Source organism: Crotalus tigris, unplaced genomic scaffold, assembly GCF_016545835.1.
Source record: "Crotalus tigris isolate CLP2741 ecotype Arizona unplaced genomic scaffold, ASM1654583v1 scf7180000024506.1728113, whole genome shotgun sequence".
Taxonomy (NCBI): domain Eukaryota; kingdom Metazoa; phylum Chordata; class Lepidosauria; order Squamata; family Viperidae; genus Crotalus; species Crotalus tigris.
This window is the reverse complement of record NW_024100677.1, coordinates 1,656,294-1,679,617: the sequence shown is the minus strand read 5'-3', so window position 1 is coordinate 1,679,617 and position 23,324 is coordinate 1,656,294. Positions and strand designations below refer to the sequence as shown.

The 23,324-nt window shown below is 35.9% G+C and overlaps 1 pseudogene; it reads left to right on the top strand.

Moving 5' to 3' along the window:
• The first annotated feature begins 12,989 nt into the window (after positions 1-12,989).
• The window catches only part of LOC120303736, a 33,995-nt pseudogene continuing 23,660 nt past the window's right edge, over positions 12,990-23,324 (top strand).

Genomic DNA, 23,324 nt, shown 5'->3' with positions numbered 1-23,324 from the left:
GAGAAGCCCAGCTGAACTTTGCTGGGGGCGCAAACTTACTACGAAGCTTGACCGGTTGCATCCGGACAGACTGCCTTCATCTACCTCACATCCTAGGGCACCTAGACAACTACTTGTGGGTGCCCCGGTTTGGACTCGCAATTACGGGCCTGGTCATACATGGGTCCCCGCTTCTATTTCCAGGGTCACAGGTCCTCTCTCCTACGAGGTAGCCCTGGACAACGGTCGTGTCCTGCGTCGGCACATCGACCAACTCCGCCCTAGGCGGGACCTTTCAGATGAGACTCCTGGGTCTTTTCCAGGGGGGAGGGGGACCCTTTAGAGCAAAGGGAGGGGCACGAGCTGCTGCCCACCTCCAATCATGGAGCCACAAATGGCCCATTCCAAGATTCCGCGAGTGCCCCAAACAGGAATTCTAAGAGCCTATCCAACTACCAGGCATTCACGCCTACTCCAGCCAGGGAGTCACCCCGGGGGTACAATCACTATTCACCTGCACAGCACAGTACTCCAGTCAGGGAGGATACCCGGGAGCATCCCAATAAATCATACCCCGCAAGAGAGCTGGCACATAATCCCCAGAGTTGGCCTGACCTTACCCCAAGTCCTACAGGGGGTCAAACTTACAGGGAGGTGGTCGAGGAACCAAGTCCCGACCGCAACACCTCTAGCCCAAATCAGGAAGTAACTGAGTTTTGGGAAGGTACAGAGACCCACACGAGCCCGGACACAGAACGGGGCTTAGGGATTGGACAGCCTCCTGACAGGTCTTGGACAGACCTAGGAGGTTCTATAGAGACGCCCAGCAGTGGCTATCACTTCAAGGGGCCCGAGGGCCTACAGCTAGGCAGGTCAACCAGGTCACAAAGTGACAGAAGCCCTGGCCTGACGAGCCCGGTGGGCGAGCAAGCAGGCCAGGCATCGGGGCACAGTCCTTGGAAGGCACCAAGGCATGATAAGGAGAACAGGCTCACGTCTCCCCTCAGTCAGGGAACACCTGTCAGAAACCCAGAGCTGAGGAGGTCACAGAGAGCAAGGAAATCTCTTAAATACTTAGAGGATTACATAAGATTGCTGGCCAAACAAAAGCCAGTAAACAGTAGGAGTACTGGGGAGTAGAACACTGCATCAAGAAATAATTGTATGTTGGTAGTAGTCTTAGCCCGGGGGAAAGGGGTGTTATGTCCCGAGCCTTGCAAACGGGCTCGGGGCGTTTGCAGGCAGTCCCGGGTAGGTGCAAGCTGCCCGGGACCAGACAGGCTGTCGCCAGTGCCTGTGCGCATGCGCGGGTGCTGGCGTGGGAAAAGTAACACATTGACCCGGGAACTGCCTATATAAGAGGCTAGGAGCTTTTGGGCGTTGCTGAAGCCTTCACTTGTAAGCTGAACACAGAATAAAAGGAAACCTGAGAACTACAACTGCTTCTCGCGTCTGCTTTTCGCCAAGGACTCAACAATTGGGAAAGGCCTTCTCAGCAGTAGTAACCCATTTACAGAATTCTCTCCTAAGGTATATTAACATCTATCTCTATTTCCCCTTTGTTTGATGCCATTATCTTAATTACCTTATTTTACTAGACTTTCCTAAATTTTTACCTGTTGCTATATTTTTATTGAATTTAAACTTTGTAATTTTAATACTTTATTGTTTTTTGTTTGTTTGTTTGGGTATACCATTCTGAACAACTTTCCATTGTTAGTAAACCTACCCAAAGTCTTAAATTCACCACCATGTCAAAACATGGAAATTTGGGGTTAAGGGCTGCTGGCTAAGGATTCTGGGAATTGAAGTCCATAAGTCATAAAGGGGACATGATTCCCCACCTTTGGTTTCGAGGTATACATGCGTAAGCCAATATGGCCTTCTTTTAATCAGGAAAGTCTGCTGTGAAACAGTTGGTGTAAAACATTAGTCAGTGATTCAGAAATGCATACTTTGAAAATGTCCATTTACAAATCCTGTCATGCCATATAATTTGGCTAGAAAAAGAAAAACAGCTTTGGCACACCTCAGACTATAAGAGATTATGTTTGTCATATGATTCTCATTTGGAAGTCAAAGTTGTAATTTGCATTTGTATGATACATCATTTACAGAAAGAAGACTCTCTAGATTTCAGATATTCATTGTCCCAAGGTGGTTCAATGGACCAGATATCCCATCTCAAGCATATTATTCTTGGCTTAGAGGTACAAAACAATGAACCTCATTTTTTAAAACAACAACAACAATGTTTAAGTACAAAAAATTGAACTTATTTGAGCAAAGAACTCAGCAATAAACAAGTGTCTATTTTTTTTAACTTGGTTAAATTTGATATTATTCAAGCATCTGCATTTGATCCACATTGAGGCAGCTCAACAGAGACAAGCAAAATCTTAGTAAAAAGATCCATAATGAACATAGTGTTTTACATAACAAAAAAAAAGTTAAAGGTGTTCAACAGAGAGACAATGGGAATGTTTTTCAGAAAAACTATGCAGAATACATTAGAAAGAACCGCTGAAAGAGAGTGATAGGTGACTGTTTAAGAAGAACAGGGGCAAAGTGTGTGTGAGAGAGCATGTTTCAGAACATTTATTTCAGTTTTTACCTTCTGCAGAGCAGGAATCAATGTGGCAATGATCAGCAGAAGGACTTCAAAAGCTTTGGTTTAAAAAAAAATTCTGGATGCTGAATTTTTATGTGCATGAAATGGATACTATTAAGCCTGCACAGAATCAGAGCATACTTTTATGATCACACACTTTGCAGAAGTATATCATGTAACGCTGTGATCTACGCCTTTATGTTATTGTGAACTGTCCATCTCTACATAAAATATTTCTAATGTCTGGATCTAAAATTCAACTTAAGAGCACAGTCCATTTCTGCCCAGGTGTAAAGTTAGTCAGTGGTAATAGTTTGCCACTGAGAAACAGTGTGTATGGTAAATCAGTGGATAAAAACTTCCAAATCCCTCAATGGTCATAGTACCTTTCTTAGAGAAGGCATGTGAAAACATTTGAAACACACTCTGTTTTAATGCAGAATTTATGATTTATGATGAATGTATTTTATGATTATGATCATGATTTATCACTTGTTGCTTGTATGTACACTGAAAGCTTATGCACTGGAGACAAATTCCTTGTGTGTCCAATAAAGAATTCTATTCTATTCTATTTTGTTCCATACTTACGGTGACTAAAAAAAATATATTCATTGTTGTGTAACAGCTGCACCCCAACTTTAAAATAATTGAAAAGTTACACAAATATTGAAGCAATGCAAAAGTTGCCATTGTGTCAGCAGTTGTATGAACTTCCTCATTGCCACTTGCTATCCACACTATCTGAACTAACTGCAGTTCATAAAGATATGATTATTTTTCTTGGTTGTTAGATTTTGAGCCAGCAGAGGAAGGGAAGGGAGCTTGAGGTTTTATATGATAGTGTGTTAGGTTTTGTACAGCTGTATTGGATTTGTATAATGAGTTACATGATTAACCATACTTTGTTATACAAATTGTATTACTTTTAAGTATTTCCAGCCTGGCTAAAAATATAAAACTATTAATGGAGTAAGTGCTCATATTAATGGCTAAAGGATCAGGATGCCAGATGCTAAATAAACTGTTTCAGTCCTGGGGGAACAAGCCAATTTCAGTGCTTGCAACATGGTCAGAGCCATAAGGGGCAGGTTGTTTTACAGAGATGGCACCATGATAGAGAAGGCATGTTTCCTCAATCACATCTGTTCAATTATAATTGTCTATGTATTTAAAGGTACAAAGATCAATCTGCTTTTTTTGAGGGTGGGAGCCCTATTTCATGATAATACATTTCCCTCTCCTTTGCACTGATTATGTTGTGTGCAAGAAACACTGTAACTGAGAATTGTGACCAAGTTATGAAGCAAAAATAATGTATAGCTTTTGACACAGTTATGATGATCAGCCAAATCTCAGATGTAAGTGCTCATATTAGTGCAGAATTATGAAAAGCAGAGTCTTTTGGTGTTCTAATATCTTGTCAACACACTTACTGTCTGTCACAAAAGCTTTTGAATGTAAATTTGAAAGCAAAGCTAATAAGAGCACACCATAAATGATGACTAAAATATTATTTGGGATAATTGAGGAAAAACAGATTTGACAGTGACAGCCTCTCAAATTTATATCTCTAAAACATATGGCTAAAAAAGCACTGAGAAATTATCCAAGTCTTTCAAAAAGGTAGAGACTTTGCTAGCTTTGAAATGAATGCAAGTGAGTGAATCAGAGTAGTCTAGATCAGGCTTATCTCTTCCATACTCAATTGTGGGTGGGTGGGGGGGAGAGAAAGTTGTGTTTGAAAAACTTTCCCAGCCTAAAAAGACCTTCATATTCAGTGATTATAATGTTTTTTTAATCCCTAGCTATTTAATAATAAGTTTATAAGATGTCTAAATAATATGAGCAATCCAGAAACAGCTTTAATTTTCAAAGCTGTTTTAATTTATACTACTAGGCTGAATAAAGTTGTCCCTTTAAACCCCTGGGAAAATGCCAGATCTTTATGACTCAGTTGTAACTTCCATCATTTGCTGGGTTGAAATAATTTGTCTGATTATGTTCTTCCTTGTGGTTATCTCTATTCTGGAGAATGTCTGAATCAGGCCATCTTTATTATCTCAAAGAATCTGGCAAAAGGTTTTCATTGGTATAATGACAACTGATCTCCTATTTGCTGTTTGTTTCTTTCTCAGAGTCCAATCTGAAAAACAGATGAGGAGGAAACAAATGAAGAGAACACTTCATTTTCTTTCCTCTTGCAATTAGAATGAATAAAATAGAGAAAATGGACAATGGCTAAGGGCTATCTCCACTGTAGGTTTCTTTGTTGAGTTGCCTGGATTGATAGGCATGTTAAGATGTGTAAGCACTATACATAGTCACATTTGTCAGACTTCTCTTTTGGGATGACTTTTATTTACAATGGGGCCAAACAAGAAACAGATAGAACAATTCCACCAGCAGAACTACATGTGGAAAGTGCTACTTCAAATGATATTTTACAAGCATAGAGGTCATAGTTGAATATGGGGTAAAGTGGATAAAAGTATTGGGGTCCCAATCATTGAGCTCAATAAGCAGGTGAAAGGAAAAAGAATATCAAGGTAATAAAGTGTAAAAGAATAGATGAATTGTCATGCAGTCTGGTGTCCTTCTCCATTTTAGGAAACATTTGTTCCATCAAGATAACTTCCACCAGGTAGAAACAGAGCAAATAATGAAAGCCTGGGTTATACTAATTTTAAGGTTAGATGAGCAAACAAATAAGTTTGAACATGAATGTGAATGTGCTTATCAGAATGGATTACTGTTGCCCATAATGCATATTAAGTCTGTGTAGATTCCAATGAATCCAGCTAGATGAGGTGCTTCATTGTATGGAAGCATGTTACTTTGCCACAATGCATCAAATTGTTTTGCATAAGTAACTCATTCTACTAATGCAGAATGACAAGCCATGGATGATTTACCTTTATAAATTATTTTGCTTATTGGACATAACAAAGGGACTTTCCACTCTGATGAATAGAAAAGTGTCTTAGAAGTAACACTTCATGTTGGATATGGTGAAATCCCCTTTTGAAAATCTGTATCATCTAGTAAATAATCTGCCTTCTTTGTATGTATAACACTACTTAATCTTCAGCCTGAATGTATGAAAATCCACACCTTAGTACTGCACATTGAGAGAAGAACAGCCACTTTTTAAAAAACCTTTCCTTTAATTTTCTTAGAAACCAGAAATAGCAGGCTGATAAATTAGTAAAGTTCTTTAGGAAAGGACTGAATCAACCCCAGTTTCCATTTTGGCATATTTGTTAAAAAATCAAACTTATAAGAGTCTGAAATGGCCATTTTGATAAAGTAAGGTAAAATGATTAAGTGGAATAAGCTTAACAGAACTATAATAATTCTTTGAGAAAAACATCTTGGGGAGGCAGGGTAAGGCCTTCATTTTTTTTACCCAATGATTGAAGAAAAAGCAAGATGACCCCCTAAGGTATTAATGGAAGTAATTTCCAAGAAACCACACTGAACAGTAGTTACTTTGCATGACCTGATCAGATGTTTTTCAAGTGATGCTTTACTGCATGTTTAATATATGAATTATAAGTAGCCTCAAGAGGTGCCATCAACTAGCTAAGTTTATCTAAATATGAAAGCTAAGCAGCATTAGATTTGATTAATACCTGAATGAGATTCCATCTAGAAATGTCAAAGACTGCAGGTTAGATAAAGATAACAAAACAAGACAAAAACAAAACAAAACAAAGAAGGCAAACCATTTCTGTGTCACATCAACAAAATCTACAAGCAATGCCCATGTAAGTCACCAGATGTTTGACTCTATGGCAATGTTGGCCTTTACTCTTTTGGAACCTAAGTAGATATTCATCGGGCCTTGTTCTTTCTTTTGAAAATGGCATGTGCAAATAAGTTCCATTAAACCTAGTGACACATAATTCTGCTTTACTAGTTAATTGCTGTGCAGTATTAATTACATTCATTTGCTACTGGAAATCTTTCCTTTTAAGTGTAAATGATTTGACAGAAACCAAAAGGTGCTTTTTCAAGAGGCAACTTCACTTTCTTGTTTTTCTTTGAAAACAATTTGAAGGGAACAGTAGTCTAACAAGGAGAATTGTGAGATTGAGGAATGGGAGAGAGTAAGAGGATAGAACTCTCACTGGTTTTCATCTAATGAGAAAATGTGAGGCAGGCACAAGATAAAACAAATTAGTGCTTAAATCTGTAGAGAGCTGAATGATGTATAAGTTTACAATTGATTTTCGATTTCATGTTTCAATCATTCTAGAGCATAATGATGCAGATTTATAGAACGGTAATTTCAGTCACATATATATGCATGATGAAGACAACAGTTGTGACAAATAGCTTAACAATCAGGGAACGTGATGGCATTTCCAAGTTTTTTCTTGCAGTCTGTGCAGGTGTGAAAGATGAAGCATGTGCAAGTGAGAGACAGCAATGTTTTCTTAGCCACTTATGGGATAAATAAAGCTCTTAGAACTTTACAAATACATGCCCAGAGGCTTTCCATCTGAGAATAACATACAAGATTATTGTTGACAAGCCTTTGAAAAACACAACATAGGACTACTTAAATGTTCTAATATGACATTTTCCATAGGGACACTTTTTGAAACTTCTTGAAATCATTTGTTGATGGATGTTGTCTATTGGCTGAAAGACAGCAGCAGGATAATTTTGTACTTATTTTGTGTCTCCTGGAGCTTTCCAAGGGCAGAAATGAGGAAGACTGCAGGCCAGGCACTCACTGTCCAACTATTCGAAGGAACTACAATATCTCTTTGTTGTCAGGACAATTTCTGAAACTCCCCCAAATTATTCCAGTCTACTTCAAGTAATACAGCATTTTAGTAATCAATGGCAACTAGGAATTTGAAATGCTGGTATACCAACCAGAAAAGAATGTTCCTTGTTACCCCAGCGTTTGGCCATTTTTGTGTATCAAATTTTAAATGTAGATTAAATGCATAAATAAGGATGCAGTATTGACAAATAGATAAAAGTTAAAAAAATAGTCAAAGATTTACCTGGTTATTTCAAACAAAACTATGATTTCTTTCTTCTGCAGTTCCTGGATATGCAACTTTTATTCCTGCTGCTTCTTGATAAAAGTCTAAATGAGTAAAGAAGCAAAATGCTGTGATATGTCTTTGCCAATAATTGGTTAGATAGATGATAGATAGATAGATAGATAGATAGATAGATAGATAGATAGATAGATAGATAGATAGATATTGTTATTAAAGATTCTAAAAAGGAAGATAAAAATACAAACTGATAAAAAAGGAATAGAAAGAAAAAGAGAAAACTAAATGTGCAAAAAGGGAAAAAGTAAAAGAAAGAAAAAAGATACAAAAAGGAACTTTTAATCTTCTTTACAACAGTAAATTATAAATTTACTTCTTACTCTAGGATCAGAACATAACTTTCTTTTTTCTAAAATCTGTCCTGTCTAATCATCAGAACCATAAAGCATTTCTTTCTATTTTATGCAAAAGGTCTATAAGGAACTACCAGGTCTCAATAAACATAGATATTAATTTTTCTCTGATCAAAAAAGTCAATTCACCAACTATTCCATTTAATCTTTTAATCATTGTGCATACAATATTCTTGCTGCAATTATTAGGTAAAAAAACAAAGTTCCATTTAATCTCAGAACTAAAACCTCTGCTCTCCATTGAATATTAATGTTTAAAATCTTCTGAATCAGTGTGTGTATTTTAGTCAAATTAGATTTTTTTAGCTTTTATACATGTCCACCAAGCATAATAAAAAGTGCCTTCTTGTTCATATTTCCAACATAAACATGAAGTGCCTTTATATATTCTAGAAAATTCCTTTTGTGATATATACCAACTGTACATCATTTTACAAAAATTCTCTTTAAGATTGTAACACAGTGAAAATTTCAGTCCTTTCAACTATTGAGATCCATAAAGAAGTTTACAGACACAATCTAGGTTTGCATCTATTCCATATTCTCTATATCGCATGTATAACAATGGTTTTTAAAATCTGTATTAACCTTAACTTTATCATATCACAAATAACCAAGCTACCCAAATCTCAGTGTCCTTCTAATATAAAAAGTCTTTTATTTCTTAGCAGCATCCACTCCTTCATCCAAACTAACCAGCAAGCTGAAAAACACAATTTCAAATCAGATAAACCCAATTGTCTTTACTTTGCATCTTGTAATACCTTATATTTAAATGGAAGTTTTCCCTTGCCACACAAATTTAGATAAATCATTCTGCTTTTGTTTAAATGGTGCACCGTTAGTTAAAACAGGTGTTGTCTGAAACAAAAACATCCTTCTAGGCAAGATGTTTATTTTTAAGATTGTAATTTCTCCCTTTTTAACACGTCTTTTTAAAAAAATATGCCATGTCTTAACATAGTTATTTTGAAATAACATACAATTCATATTTTTATAGTGATACTCAGACATTTTACTTTCTTCTCAGTCTTAAAACTCATTTTTTCATCAGTTCTGTTTGATCTTCCATTTTCATACTCTGTTAATATCTTTATCTTCTGTTCATTAATCCTGAAACTCAGTGCTTTTTTTCTAAAAAAAAAAAAAAGAAAAAAACAGGTGCCGGAACTCACTCACGTCATACACCCGCCTTGCCTACCCTATAAGGTTCCATCCAAAAAAGGTGCCAGAACTCCGTTCTGGGCATTCTATGAGAAAAAAAGCCCTGCTGAAACCTATTAATGCTCTTTTTTAAAAAAAATTTGGCCAGTAATATTTGAACTCCCTTAAAAGAATATTCCAGTACAAACACCAAAAGTCTGCTTAAATCCTTAACATAAATTTCTTTTTAAATCATTATTCCCACAATCCTCTCATTTTCTCTCTATTCAGTATTTCAAAAACCAATATAAACAATAGAGGAGACAAGGCATCATGGTTTTGTTACTTTTTGTGTAGCACAGATTTTGTTAGATCTCCATTAAGAATTACTTGTGCTTGTTGTGAAGTGTAAATCAATTTTATCCATTTGATAAAGTTATCTCCAAAATTCATGTCTTTCAAAACCTTGAACAAGAAAGTAAAATTTTCAAAGGCCTTCTCTGCATCTACAAAAAAAGAAAACAAAAAAAAATCAATGTGGCTTGTTTTTCAGTATGTTGCTCCAGCAATTCCAAAATGTCCAATAAAATGTTAACATTGCCCTTTAACTGTCTTTTAGGTAAATACTGTACCCACATTGATCCTCATTAAAAAAACTCTTACAAAATTATTTTCAATCTATCAAGGCAGAATTGTTGCAAACAACTTGGAGTCATTATTCAATGATGATAATGATCACTTTTTTCTTGTTAAAGCCAAATGTTTTCCTTTAGGTATGAATACTACACTGGCCTCTTTTCAAATCTCTGGCATCTTTCTTCCCTGTACAATAGAGTTCATCATGTTTTGTTAAGGTTGTAAAGTTCATTTTCAAGACACTTATAATAAGAATCTTATAATCCATCTGGATCAGGCACCTTTTCTAGTTTAAACTTTTTAATAGCTTCGGAAAATTCCCTAATTGTTATGGGTCCATTCATAATCTGCCTCTGTTCTTCTGTGGACCTCAATAAATTTTGTTTCTTTAGAAATTCATTTATTTTGTCTAGAGAGGTGTCACTTCCTTTATAGAAATCAATGATTTGTTTTTAATATGACCACATTATTCATCAATGCAGTACGTACCTCTTGTAATTTCAATGTCATTTTTTTTCTTTTTTTCATATTTGGTATTTATTTATTTATCTATCACATTTTTATAGCTACCAATCTTACCAAAGGAGACCCTAAGTGGCACAGAACAATAAATTATATATATATATATATAATAGTAAAGTTGGAAGGGACCTTGGAGGTCATCTAGTTCAACCCCCTGCTCAGGCAAGAAACCCTACACCATTTCAGACAAAGGCTGTCCAGTCTCTTCTTAAAAACTTCCAGTGTTGGAGCATTTACTGCTTCTGGAGGCAGGTTGTTCCACTGATTAATTGTTCTCACTGTCAGGAAGTTTCTCCTTAGTTCTAGGTTGCTTCTCTCCTTGATTAGTTTCCACCCATTGCTTCTTGTCCTGCCTTCAGGTGCTTTGGAAAATAGCTTGATTCCCTCTTCTTTATGGCAGCCCCTGAGATATTGGAATATGCTATCATGTCCCCCCTTGTCCTTCTCTTCGTTAAACTAGACATACCCAATTCTAGCAACTGTTCCTTATATGTTTTAGCCTCCAGTCCCCTAATCATCTTTGTTGCTCTTCTCTGTACTCTTTCTAGAGTCTCAACATCTTTTTTACATCATGGTGACCAAAACTGGATGCAGTATTCCAAGTGTGGCCTTACCAAGGCATTGTAGAGTGGCATTAATACTTCACGTGATCTTGATTCTATCCCTCTGTTAATGCAGCCTAGCACTGTGTTGGCCTTTTTGGCAGCTGCAGCACACTGCTGGCTCATATTTAGGTGATTGTCTACTAGGAGTCCGAGGTCCCTCTCACAGTTACTACTATTGAGCATGGTGCCACCTATGCAATATATATATACAGCAAACATATATATATATATAGCAAACAATATATATATATATATATATATATATATATATATATATATATATATATATATATATATATATATATATATATGTTTTCTGAGGTTTTCGCGGGTAATGTTATTAATGTTTCCCATTAATATCAAAAGTATTGTATTCAGTGAGATTAAAGTAAAGCTACGAATAAACACTCCACACATTGAAAGATAGAGAATCTTCATCCTCAACTCAGGCTTGGTGTTATCTAGAGTTGCCTTATTGGTGAGAGGGGCTGCTTATAAGTTAAAAAAACCAAACAAATAAAATCAATAAACAACTACTAGATTGATCATCTCTACCTCTTCTATATTTCACCATATAAAACCTTTTTCCATTTTGAAAGTTTAAAAATTGAAAACAAAAGTAAGAATATGGAATATTGCAAATACTACACTATTGCAGATACTTTAGAAAATACCTGCCATGTTAGAAGTCACTTATAAAATAGTGGGAAACTCTCTGTGATTGATGAATGCTTTTGACAGAAGGCTCAGCACATGGTTTTAGCTATTTTTCAAAACTCACACCATCCTTGTTTCCTTGCTTCACTTGTGCAATCTTGCTTCTTCTTTGCTCATCAGCTTTATAATTTCTTAATATAGATCCCAAGCTGCTTGTAATCATTAAGGTATCACATCCCACTGCTAAAAAAACATTAAGGTACAGAACTCAATTTCTACTTCAAGGTTTTAGTACCAGAGAGACTGACCACTGAATTTATTTTTTTTAATTCTTGAATCTATACACGACAGTTATAACTGTAGGAATTTAAACATATAACTATTATAATCTATACATAACAACTACAAAAAGGAGAGTCACTCCTGCAAGGCATTGTGTGAAGTTTGATAGAATAGAATAGAATAGAATAGAATAGAATAGAATAGAATAGAATAGAATAGAACTGGATGGGACCTTGGAGGTCTTCTAGTCCAGCCCCCCTGCTCAAGCAGGAAAATATACACCATCTCAGACAAGTGACTGTCTACTCTCTTCTTAAAAATCTCCAGTAATGGAGTGCCAATAATTTCTGGAGGCAAGCTGTTCCACTGGTTAATTGTCTTCACTATCAGGAAAGTTTCTCCTTTGATCAGTTTCCATCTATTGTTTTTGGTCCTTCCCTCTGGTGCTTTGGTGAATAATGTGACCCCCCCCTTCTTTGAGGCAGCCCCTCAAGTACTGGAATATTGCTATCATGTCTCCCCTGTTTCTTCTTTTCTTTAGGCTAGCCAAACCCAAGTCCCACAACTGTTCTTTGCATGTTTTAGTCTCCAGGTCTTAGATCATCTCTGATTTTTTTCCAAACTCTCAACATCTTTTTTGTGATATGGCTGCAGTATTGGCTGCAGTATTGCAGGTGTGGTCTTACCAGGGTTTTATAAAGTGATACTAATACTTCATATGATCTTGATTCTATGCCTCTCTTATACAACCCAGGATTATATTAACTTTTTTGGTTGCTGCTGCACACTGCTGCCTCATAGTCAAGTGATCATCCACTAGGACTCCAAGGTGCCTCTCACAGTTACTGTTTTTGAGCCAGGCCTCAGACAATCTACTTGTACCTTTGATTTTTCTTGCTTAAATGTAAAACTTTGCTTTTCTCCACATTGAAACTCATTTTGTTGGATAGGGCCCATTGTTCACGTTTGTTAAGATTTTTTTGGATCCTGAGTTTGTCTTCTAGGATCTTGGCTATTCTTGTCAGTGTAGTGTCATCTGCAAATTTGATGAGTTCCCCTTCAATTCCCTCATCTAAGTCATTGATGAGGCTTGTTCTGTTGCTTCTGGGAAATCAGCATGGACAAAAAACAAGATCTCAAAGGATCCTTGGAAAAGTGCAAAGTTGAAACAAAGAAGAAAAGGCCACCTTTTTAAGAATGCCATTGGTTAATAAACAATCATCTGTCCCTCGAACACCTCCAAGGAATTTGGATTCCAGGACTTTTATCACCACTGGAAAAAAGAACTTTGAAGCTGAGGCTTATGACTTGGTGAGCATCTCCGAACTGGGGAGAGGTGCTTACAGGGTTGTGGAGAAAGGACATCACATGAAGAGCAACACTATCATGGCTGTGAAGACGATCTGAGCCATTGTGAATACTCAGGAGCAGAAGAGACTGGTGATGGATCTTGATGTCCCCATGAGAACAGTTGACTGCTTCTACATTGTCACTTTTTATGGAGCTCTTTTCAGAAAGATGATGTATGGATCTGCATGGAATTGATGGACACATCTCTGGATAAAATTTATAAGAAGGTTCTGGAGAAAAAGAAGACCATTCTGAAGATATCCTGGGAAAAATAGCCATGTCTATTGTGTGAGCACTGGAGCATCTCCACGGTAAATTGCCAGTGATTCACAGAGATGTGAAGCCATCCAACATCTTGATCAACAAACCAGACTTCAGAGTCACAAAAGTGAGATGGGCAGTGAATAAATTTAATAAATAAAATAAAATAAATAATCTCTTTAAAATCTCTGTAAAAAAATGGGATATCACAAAAGCGATTATTCATCTGAACTTTCAGAACAGAATCAGAAGTATTTGTGCCTTGTAAGTCTATTCCTGAATAAAAGGCAAATGCTTTCACAATCGAAGTTATATATCAGCTTTTTATGGTTGAGGTTTTACAAGCAAAATTCTGACTTCATACAAAATAATATATAGACTTTTACAAACCATAGCTTTTTGACTCTGACAGTTATTTTGTTGCCTGGCAATACCTTTTTGACTATTAGCCATATACTATTGCCAGGAGTAAAGTCCTAGATGATTAAGCAATGATGTGATGGAGTTATTTAAATTAACTAAGGGTTATTACAAAATTAAATACAAAGATTTATTTAATGCAATTGGTTAGGTTACAGCCAGAAAGCCCAAACTATCACAAAAGTAGAATCTACTTAAGAAAAATGCAAAGATATTTTGAAAGAAAAAATGTGATGTCTTTTCATCGAAAGCAACATAAGCATGCTGATCATCTTGAAAGCTATTTTTTTTAAAAGTTCTTTTGAAAAAACTATTGCAAAATTCTCCTATGGTTGAATGTAAAGGGAAAAAAAAGATAGGTTTTATGTAAAAGAAAAAGAATTGTTAATACTGAAAACTATAATCAGTGTTGTTATAACTGGAGGGGACACAGTGGCACAGCAGCTTAAAGACGCTGGATTTGTCTGCCAGAGATGGTCAGCATTCTGGAGGTTAGAGCCCACAGCATCGCATGGCAGAATGAACACCTACCATTTGCCCCTAGCTCCTGCCCAACTAGTAGTTTGGAAGCATGTAAAATGCAAGTAGATAAATAGGTACCACTCTGGTGGGAAAAGCTACCAAGGTTCCATGCAGAAGTGAGAGCCATCACCAGACCTGCCTGGATGCGAGGCAAGGTCAGCAAAAGAAAGCCCAGATGACCCAACATCCTCCAAATGCTGCTAGCCAACTGATGTAAAGTTAGTTTGCCCTCTGCGATGTGGATAGCGCACATGCATGAACAAAATGAACTAGCAATCTTAGGCTTCCAGAACTACTTTGAGGTAAAAGGCATTGTAGACTTCCCTGGCTATTATACCATACATTAAAAAGAAAAAAAAAATCAATGTTGTTGATTTATGTAAATCCACTTTATTGCAACCTCTGACTGATATGCAAACCTGCCTGTTCTTGATCCATGATATTTAAATACTTTAACTATTAACAAAACTGATATCCCAGACTATTAGTTTAACTCTCAGAATGGCTATTATTCCCAGTTTTGTGAAGGCAAAGCAAGCAACACAATTCAAGCCAGAGGAATGTTCAGCGGGTTCTTTCCTAATCTTGCTTGTGCTCACTTTCTGATGCCTTGCTGAGTTCACATGGACTAAGTACAGTAGGAAGAGTGTTCTTTCCCTTTGTTTGCTTTTTAACATGTTAAAAGAATTAGCTGAGGTTTACAGTTAGATTTGTCTGAGGTTTTCCTAGTCTGCAATAAGGAAGTTGAGAATTTTGTTTGGTCTAACTTTTTAAATGAATTATCCTGATTTACACTTCCTGGACTAACATGCTGATTAGAATGTAATTATCTTTTGGTTTCTCATTTATCCAGATTTTGTGTTGCATGTCTAAGCAGTACAACACAGAGAAATGGATTTTCAAGCCAATGAGTAGACAGCATATTTTATTTGAAAAAATACATTTTCAGAGGAGGGTTTTTTTTTTTTTTTTTTTAGGGAGAAAACATGTATGAAAAGAGATTTGATGCATACCATAAAAAGCTCTTTAAATTGTTCAGGAGCTGAAAATCCTGCCTGGATTTTAAGCTCTTGAGTGGCGCCTCCATCTCGAGAGATACCTGCGCTCCTTTCCTGGTACTCTGCTAAACAATCCTGGAGATTGCTTAATGACCATGACAGGAAGTGCCAGGATTGTAGATGTTGAGAGAAGCAATCACAAGTGTGTCTTACTTAATGAGTGTTTTGCTTAATGATCAAGATTCCAGTCCCAATTATAATTGTAAGGATTACCTATACAGGAAAAGAGACACCTCTGACAAGTATGTATGAAAAGAAGATTCAGATATAGTTGTACAATATAATATAAAATAACGTAATTTCTGAGATTCACCAGACAAAAGAGTACAAGGGGTACCATAATGGATTGGTTTTTTGACCCATTTACGGTAGTTAAACAGTTTCCCAGCAGATGGCCTTCAGAAGCAATCAGACTTTCATCAAAGTTAATAGCCATTGATCTCTCTGACTTCTATGAATTGGTCCAAGCCACTTTGAATGCAACCAAGTTGGTAGACGGCATCATACCTCATGGTATTGAACTGCAAAGTTTAAGTATGCATTGCATTTAAAATATTTCAGTCTGTCCTGATTCTTCCAGGATTCAGTTTCATTGTGTGAACTTTGGTTAGGGTATCTTTGGGGAGGGGAACAGAATAACAGAGTTGGAAGAGAACTTGGAGGTTTTCTAGTCCAATCCCCATCTCAAGCAGGAGAACCTGTACCATTGTTGTCCAATCTCTTCTTAAAAATGTCCAGTGATGGTATATTCACAACTTCTGAAAGCAAGCTTTTCTAATGATTAATTGTTCTACTGTCAGAAAATGTTTCCTTATTTCTAGGTTGGATCTCTTCTTGATTAGTTTCCACCCATTGTTTCTTGTGCTGCCTTCAGGTGTTTTGGAGAATATTCTCTACTTAATCCACAACATGCATAGTTTTGCATACTCAATCATGTCCCCTTTCTGGACTAATAAGCCCAAAAAGACACTGCCTTTCCTCATAAGGAAGCTGTTCCAGTCTCTTGTTCCTCTTAATATTCTCCTCTGAATCTTCTCTAGTTCCATTATACCCTTTCTTTTATACCAAAACTGCACACTGTATTCCAGATTCAGTTGCAGCATTGATTTTCTTAAAGGCATTTTGATATTGGCATCTCTATTTTCAATAGCATATTATTCCTGTTGGCCATTTTACAAGGGATGTTGACAGCTTCATTGAGCTGTTTACTGCTATTTCAAGATATCTCTTTTTTTTTCATCAGTCAGTGCTAGTTCTGATCTCATTAATTTGAATGAGCAGATAGGATTTTTGCCACCTATGTCAATCAACTCACATTAAATGGCATCTGTCACTTTGATGCCTTTTCCTTTAATGCTAGAGATCATTTTTGAGCTCTTCACAGTCCCTTATTGTTTTTACTAATCGGGGTTTATGAGAGCCAGGGTTTTTTCCTAGAGCTTTAGAATCTTGCCCAACCAGAAATTTAGGTGGTTAAAAAAAAAGAGAAAGCCATTACCAAGCTATTCCAACAACCCTCTCCTATTATATGTTTCCTCTGATATTTATTGTTCATTTAGTAATAGAATTAACTTCTTTCCATTTCCTTTTATTTCTCTGAATTTTTAGTCATAGAAACATTAATTTCCACTGCTAAATATGCAGGAAGATTAAATGTTTTACTTGTGGGATTTTTGTGAAGGAAACAAAAAAATCTGGGATCAAAGTAAAATTTTACATTAAAGAGTAAGTATGAAGTACATAAACAATTAAATCATAAATTCACCAATACTAATGCACTATATATCCTACATTTTAAGACAATAACTGTCTGATTTAATGAAATTCAAAATTAATTATGTTCTCAGCACTTAATGTTTTATGATAAAATAAACACCATATTTCCTAAAACAATGTTTTGTAGATATGCCTGTGCACCCTTAATCTACTCAAGAGGGTTTTTTCTATTTAAATCTATTCTTACACAAGTTCTACTGAGTTTTGATTTACACCCTGTCTTTAATGACAGGCTAGGCATACAAGATTTCACAGTACATTAAAACAGATTAAAAGCGTATAACAAGAATGAATATGTAGAACATAAATAGAGCAAAATCAGCTGAGATAAAATGGATCAAATCAAATTAAGTAACCTGGTATCAAAACCTAATTAGTATACTCTTCATGAGACCTTTCGTTGTTTAATGAAAGTAGAGAAAGTAAGGTTTTTACAGACAGCTGAGAGATCACTATGCAATGGAAAACAGGGTACCTATTAGTCACCCCCTAACTAAATATGTAGAAGAATGTTCTACTCCTTTCATGAGAATTTCAGTGAGCTCATAAGAACAGATTTAGAGAACATGGGAATGAAGAATTCCGGAGAATTACTCAAATCACATTTCTGCTCCTATTGTGTATGCCATCTGCATATTTCATTTTTATATAAACTACTATAGACATTGCCTTTCTTCTCAACTGCCTCTATTTGTATTACTATTCATATAGTTATATAAAATATGTGTGTGTACATGTATAATGTGAAACTGATGTTTGCTTGTAGAAGATAGGGAGTCCCTTGCTGAGTTAGTAGCAGGTCATGTCATGTATGCGAGTCCACAGTTCTGTATCATGCTTTGCCCAGATGTATTCATTACTCAAGAGTAAATTAAATATCTTTTGCCGCTCACATTTCTTTCTTTGTATAAGCAGATAGTTAGAACATTGAAATACCAACAGCTTCATAGTTAAATAAAATATGCTTGTTGTTAGGGACCTAGGAAAAATGCAGCCAATTATCAGCATGCTTGAATGGGAAAAGAAATTGAGCACTTTGAGCAACAAGAACCTAAAACAGTGTTTTGTCTTGGAGCAGAAAGAGGAGCTCTTAATGAATCTACCAGATCCATGTTTGAATTCCCTTCAGGACGATGTTTGAACGAATTACAGGAATTACAAATCAGCCTCCCCACCCTTTGCAGAGTGGCAGGAAGCTGTGGATACCCATGGGATGAATATGGATATTTTTATACTTTTTTTTATTCTGTATGTTTTAATAGTAGGGATAAGAGCAGAAACTAAAATTTAAGGGTAGGAAAGTAACTGAAAAATAAAACAAACATAGGCATGCACCAATGATCATTACCACCATATTCCTTCTATGAGCATTGGACATAAATACTTGTTTATTGGTTTAATGGTTTAATCTATCATTTATACCCATATTTGGTTTTGTGGAATTTAGATATATACTTCAATTTAACAAATGTCACAATAGTTTACACAAAACTGTAAGGAGGGGAAAATAAAGCATTAACAACATATTAAAACAATATTATAACAGTGTTGTAGAATATATTACTTCACAAAGTGTTATTTTAAAAGGCCAAATTGTTGGATGTCCATTCCAAAATACTGAGAAGGTGGGAATGAATCCTAGCTCTGAAGCAAGACTACTTTCATTTAGAAGAAGACATCTTTCTTGTTTCTGACCAGTGGATCTCCTTCAGTGAGGAGCAGTGGGTGTCCTCCAGACAGATCCCCTTTGAGATCTTAATATCTGGGCTAGTTCACAGTGATATTACTCAGCTACTCATGATTTTAGCTATTTAAGCTTTGACAGTTAGAACTTGCACACTGAGTCTAGAAATTAAATGGCAGTTGGAGCAAATTTTCCAGAATCCAGACTTAAATGGTCACCATAACATATCCTAGCCAACTGAAGTTTCTGGCCACTATTCAAAAGTATTCCTACAGAAAGCAGGGCTACCATATTTTAAGTATGATATAACCAAGACTGTGGTTTGTCTCTAAAATGATCAAGATAGATAGATTGCAAATGTGCTAATTGCCACTAATAGTATTTGGAGACAGCATATGCTAGTCTAAAGGAAATATTCTAGAGGAAGTCACTTGGGATCATGGGGAGGGGTGCACAGATTGAACCCACCTTCACACAAGGATCAAGGAATCTCTTTATTCTCTTGATTCAGTCTTAGCTTATTTTCCTTCATCCCACTACTGGCCAAATCTTTTCAAAGAAAGATTCAAAGGACTGTAGTTCCAATGTATCGCTTTCCTGTGATTGATATATATATGAGCGAACAGGAAAAAAATGAATCTGAGATAGATGGATTGATTCTGTTCTCTCCTCTTTTCCCTTTTAGTTTTTCATCCAACTCACTAGGTGACATGATTACATTTCTGATGTTCCTTCTTATTCTTCCCTATCAGTCACTCAAAGAATAAAGAATCCTGCTTTAACACATAGTGACAACTCATGGGCTGAATGGTCTTCTGATAGTTACATCCCTGTAATTGTTTGGAGAGGAACTGAGAAACTTAAAGTGAAAAAAGAAAATGACTTACAATTAAAATAAAAGCTTTTTTTTCCTATTACACTGCCCAGGCATCAAATGTGGAGGCAAGGCTGGTGGGGCCAAAATAGGCAAGAGAAAAGAGGTAGGATTTCTGAACAAAAATGTTGCAAATGTATAAGAATAGTATCTCATAAGAATTAGTTCCAGCGGGTATGGATTTTTCACAAATCAGAAAAGATATCTATTTATTAAATTATTACAAAATGATATAAAATGCCACTAAATACTAGAAACAGAATGCAAACAATCATAATCGATATAATTATTTCATTTTTCCTTCTTCCCCCACAATAATCAGAGGCCTGAATTGTTCATTATGTCACTAATGAGAGTGATGATGGATACCTGGCAAAATTCATTTTGATTACACTTTCATTATAAACTATCCTACTGTTATAAAGACAAATGCCCCATTTTTACATAAGAGGAATCTGTGCAACTAGCATGTGTGAATTTAGGTTGGCAAGAAAATGGGTTGACAGTTATTCTCTGTCTGGGTGATTGCTTACTATGAGTCACAGCAATTCCTATGAATTAAGATTTCCTTTTCTATTTTGTTATGGTAGTTAAAAACTACAATAGGAGTCTCTCTCTCTCTCTCTCTCTCTTTCTCTCTGTATGTGTGTCTATCTATTCTAGACATCAAGCTTTGTCCTTTCTTTAGTTTGCTTTTTAATTAAATGTTGTTTGAAAAGATCATTTCCTATAAAAGAACAGACAAGGAAATAGTTTTTAAAATGCAATATTTGAGAAAAAATAAGTTATTTAAAACATTTTAGTGACTGAACAGGTATGCAAGAAATACAGTCATGGGTATGTATCTATGCACAGGTAGACCAGATTGCAGAATCAAACCAACTGCAGGTTAGAACCTGAACTGAATAGAAATAGAGGAATACACTCCTGTTTGAAATGAAAGACTTCTCAACCAACCTACATCTGATGAAATACTTCAGCAATCCAATGACTAGAATAAATTCCATTTAAACCACTAAGTAATTTCATCTTCACCAATGAAACAACGCCTGTGCTTGGTAATGAGCAGATTTACTGTCAAGAAAACTCTATCTGCAGGCATATTTAGACCTCAGTGGAAATATTGCTAGGTTTTTTTTTGTTGCTGTTGTTGTTTTTGAAATAGGGATAAACTGCCAAAAGCATTCAGGCTGTATTTCATTCACCCACAGTGGTCTGTGGCCTCTGCAGTTCCCTCCACCAAGTTCATGAAGCTGGCATTTTTTTTTAATTTTAAAAAAGAGAGACTTTAGCCACAAACATAGTTTATGTGTATTGTAAGATTATTTTTCTTCTCTCCTGTTAAGTCCAAAAGTGAAACTTCATTTTTGAAGTTTCTATCTCCAAGGGTAAATGGGACCAGTCTCTCTTTATATGGGTTACTTCTTGGAAAAGCTGTGAGCAGTGTCCCCTGAGTGGTCTTATGGGCATTGCCAATGATGAAAAAAAGAAGAAAACAAACAAACAAACAAACAAACAAAAACCTGGAAGACTTAAAAAGCCTTAGGAGATAAAAAAAATCACTTTAAAATTAAGGGAAAATCTCACCCATGAAATTATTAAATTGCAAGACATCAATCAATTTATCCTCAATTTATCCGAGTAGTGGTGGTGGTGGTGGTTTCCTCTTTCTTGTCACATTGTACAGAAATGTTTGCTTATCACCAAAATGAGGCTGCTAGGCTCATTTTCATGAAGTGTAACTGAACTCACAACTTGAGTTAAAAATTGCAAATAGTTTATGGTCTTGCAAACTCCATGTAATTCTTCTATGCATTTTTCTTTCTGTGCATTTGCCATGTTAATTAAAATTGAGCAACCCTCCCTCGACAGAGGTGGAGGGATGTGACACCACCTATCTCCACTTTACAACACAATCCTTTCAGCAGTCCCAAGAAGGTTCCACACCCATTTGCACTCTGATTCAGGTGACTCTGAAAACACAGATAAACCCCCAAGTTGCCTTAATAACTCTCAGAGACCTAGTAACCAGCCCTCAGAGATGTAACAACCAGATGACTGCAAGGAATATAAATCATCCCATTCCCCTTCAATCATTTAGAACTGAAAAAGCTTCTTGGATGAGAAGTGAAACATTTTCAAAGAAAAAAATGTCTAGTTGCCTTTTGACAAAAAAAAAAAAAAAAAACCACCTTCGGGACAACCATGACCTGGATTGATTCAGAATCTTCATAGACATTTTCTGGACATTGAAGCTTTTCTTGGGTACACACCACACAGAGAGATATACACAGACATACACATGAATATATAGTTAAATGTACATATGGAAAGTGAAGGCAACAAAATCTACAAAAATGAAGACATTGCAACCAACTTTAAAAACTCCATTGTTTCATTTTTCCAAAATTATCTAAATGTTATTAGTATTATTACTAGAATCTTTGGTATTCTAGTGGCTATAAGTCTTGCTTGCCACCTATTTAAAACTCAGCAGAGCTAGGTTGTTGTTATTACAATTTTTCTTTATCTGATTCAATTACTTTCCCACTGTTGTTGCAATAATAGCAACAACATAAAAAAACCATTGTGGAACAGTAGATAGCTTGGGAAAAAATAGTAATTAAAATCTACTGTTACATTGAAACAACAGCATTCTACATGCCAGGTAAGAGTTATAACCATTAAACCACTGAAAGATTCTGGTAATAATAGCTACAGCAGAAATTAGAGAACTATAGACGAGTGTCCTTTGACCCAGGACGTGAAACATTTCTGTTTCTCTGCAGTTATCAATCAAAGTGAAGGAGTTGTTTAGAATAGACATTCCCAACATTTTTTTTAACCTCAGGATAAATTCTTGAAATATTTTTCAGATCACAGGAAAACTCTGCATAAAATTTATTATATTTACAGCTCATGGAATGTTAAGTTTATTAGCAAGCTGAGTCACAGTGTATAAAATTCCCATCACTACTAGTGCTACTATTGCAAATGTTTTTTTTAATGATCTTTTAAAATCACAATCTCTCACAGAATCCTAGCAATCTTATTACAAACCTCTTGGACTCCATGGAACCCCATTTGATAATGGTTGGTCTAGATTAGAAGAATGTACAACATAGCAAGAAAATTGGACAGCAACACTTGGATCAGTAAAAGCCATAGCACCCTACTTTCAATTCAGAGCATGGAAATATGAGTGAAGGATATTTGCTGCGAGCAGGAGAGAATACAAGTGAAATTGTCCATTTCTGCCCTTCAGAACTGGTTAATGGTCCATATTACCTGAAGATTTTCAGAAGGGAGATGACAACTCAGCTGTTTCAAAGAGAATTTCCACTAAGTTCATGACTTAGACCATTCTTGTCTTTATTTCTATATTTTTTTATAGTTGCTGGTATGGTTTATTAGGGTATGATTTTACAATGTACATATTCAATTGTCATGTTAGATATACCATGGATGTTTAATTAACATTTTCATATTATGTAAGCAATCAAGAGT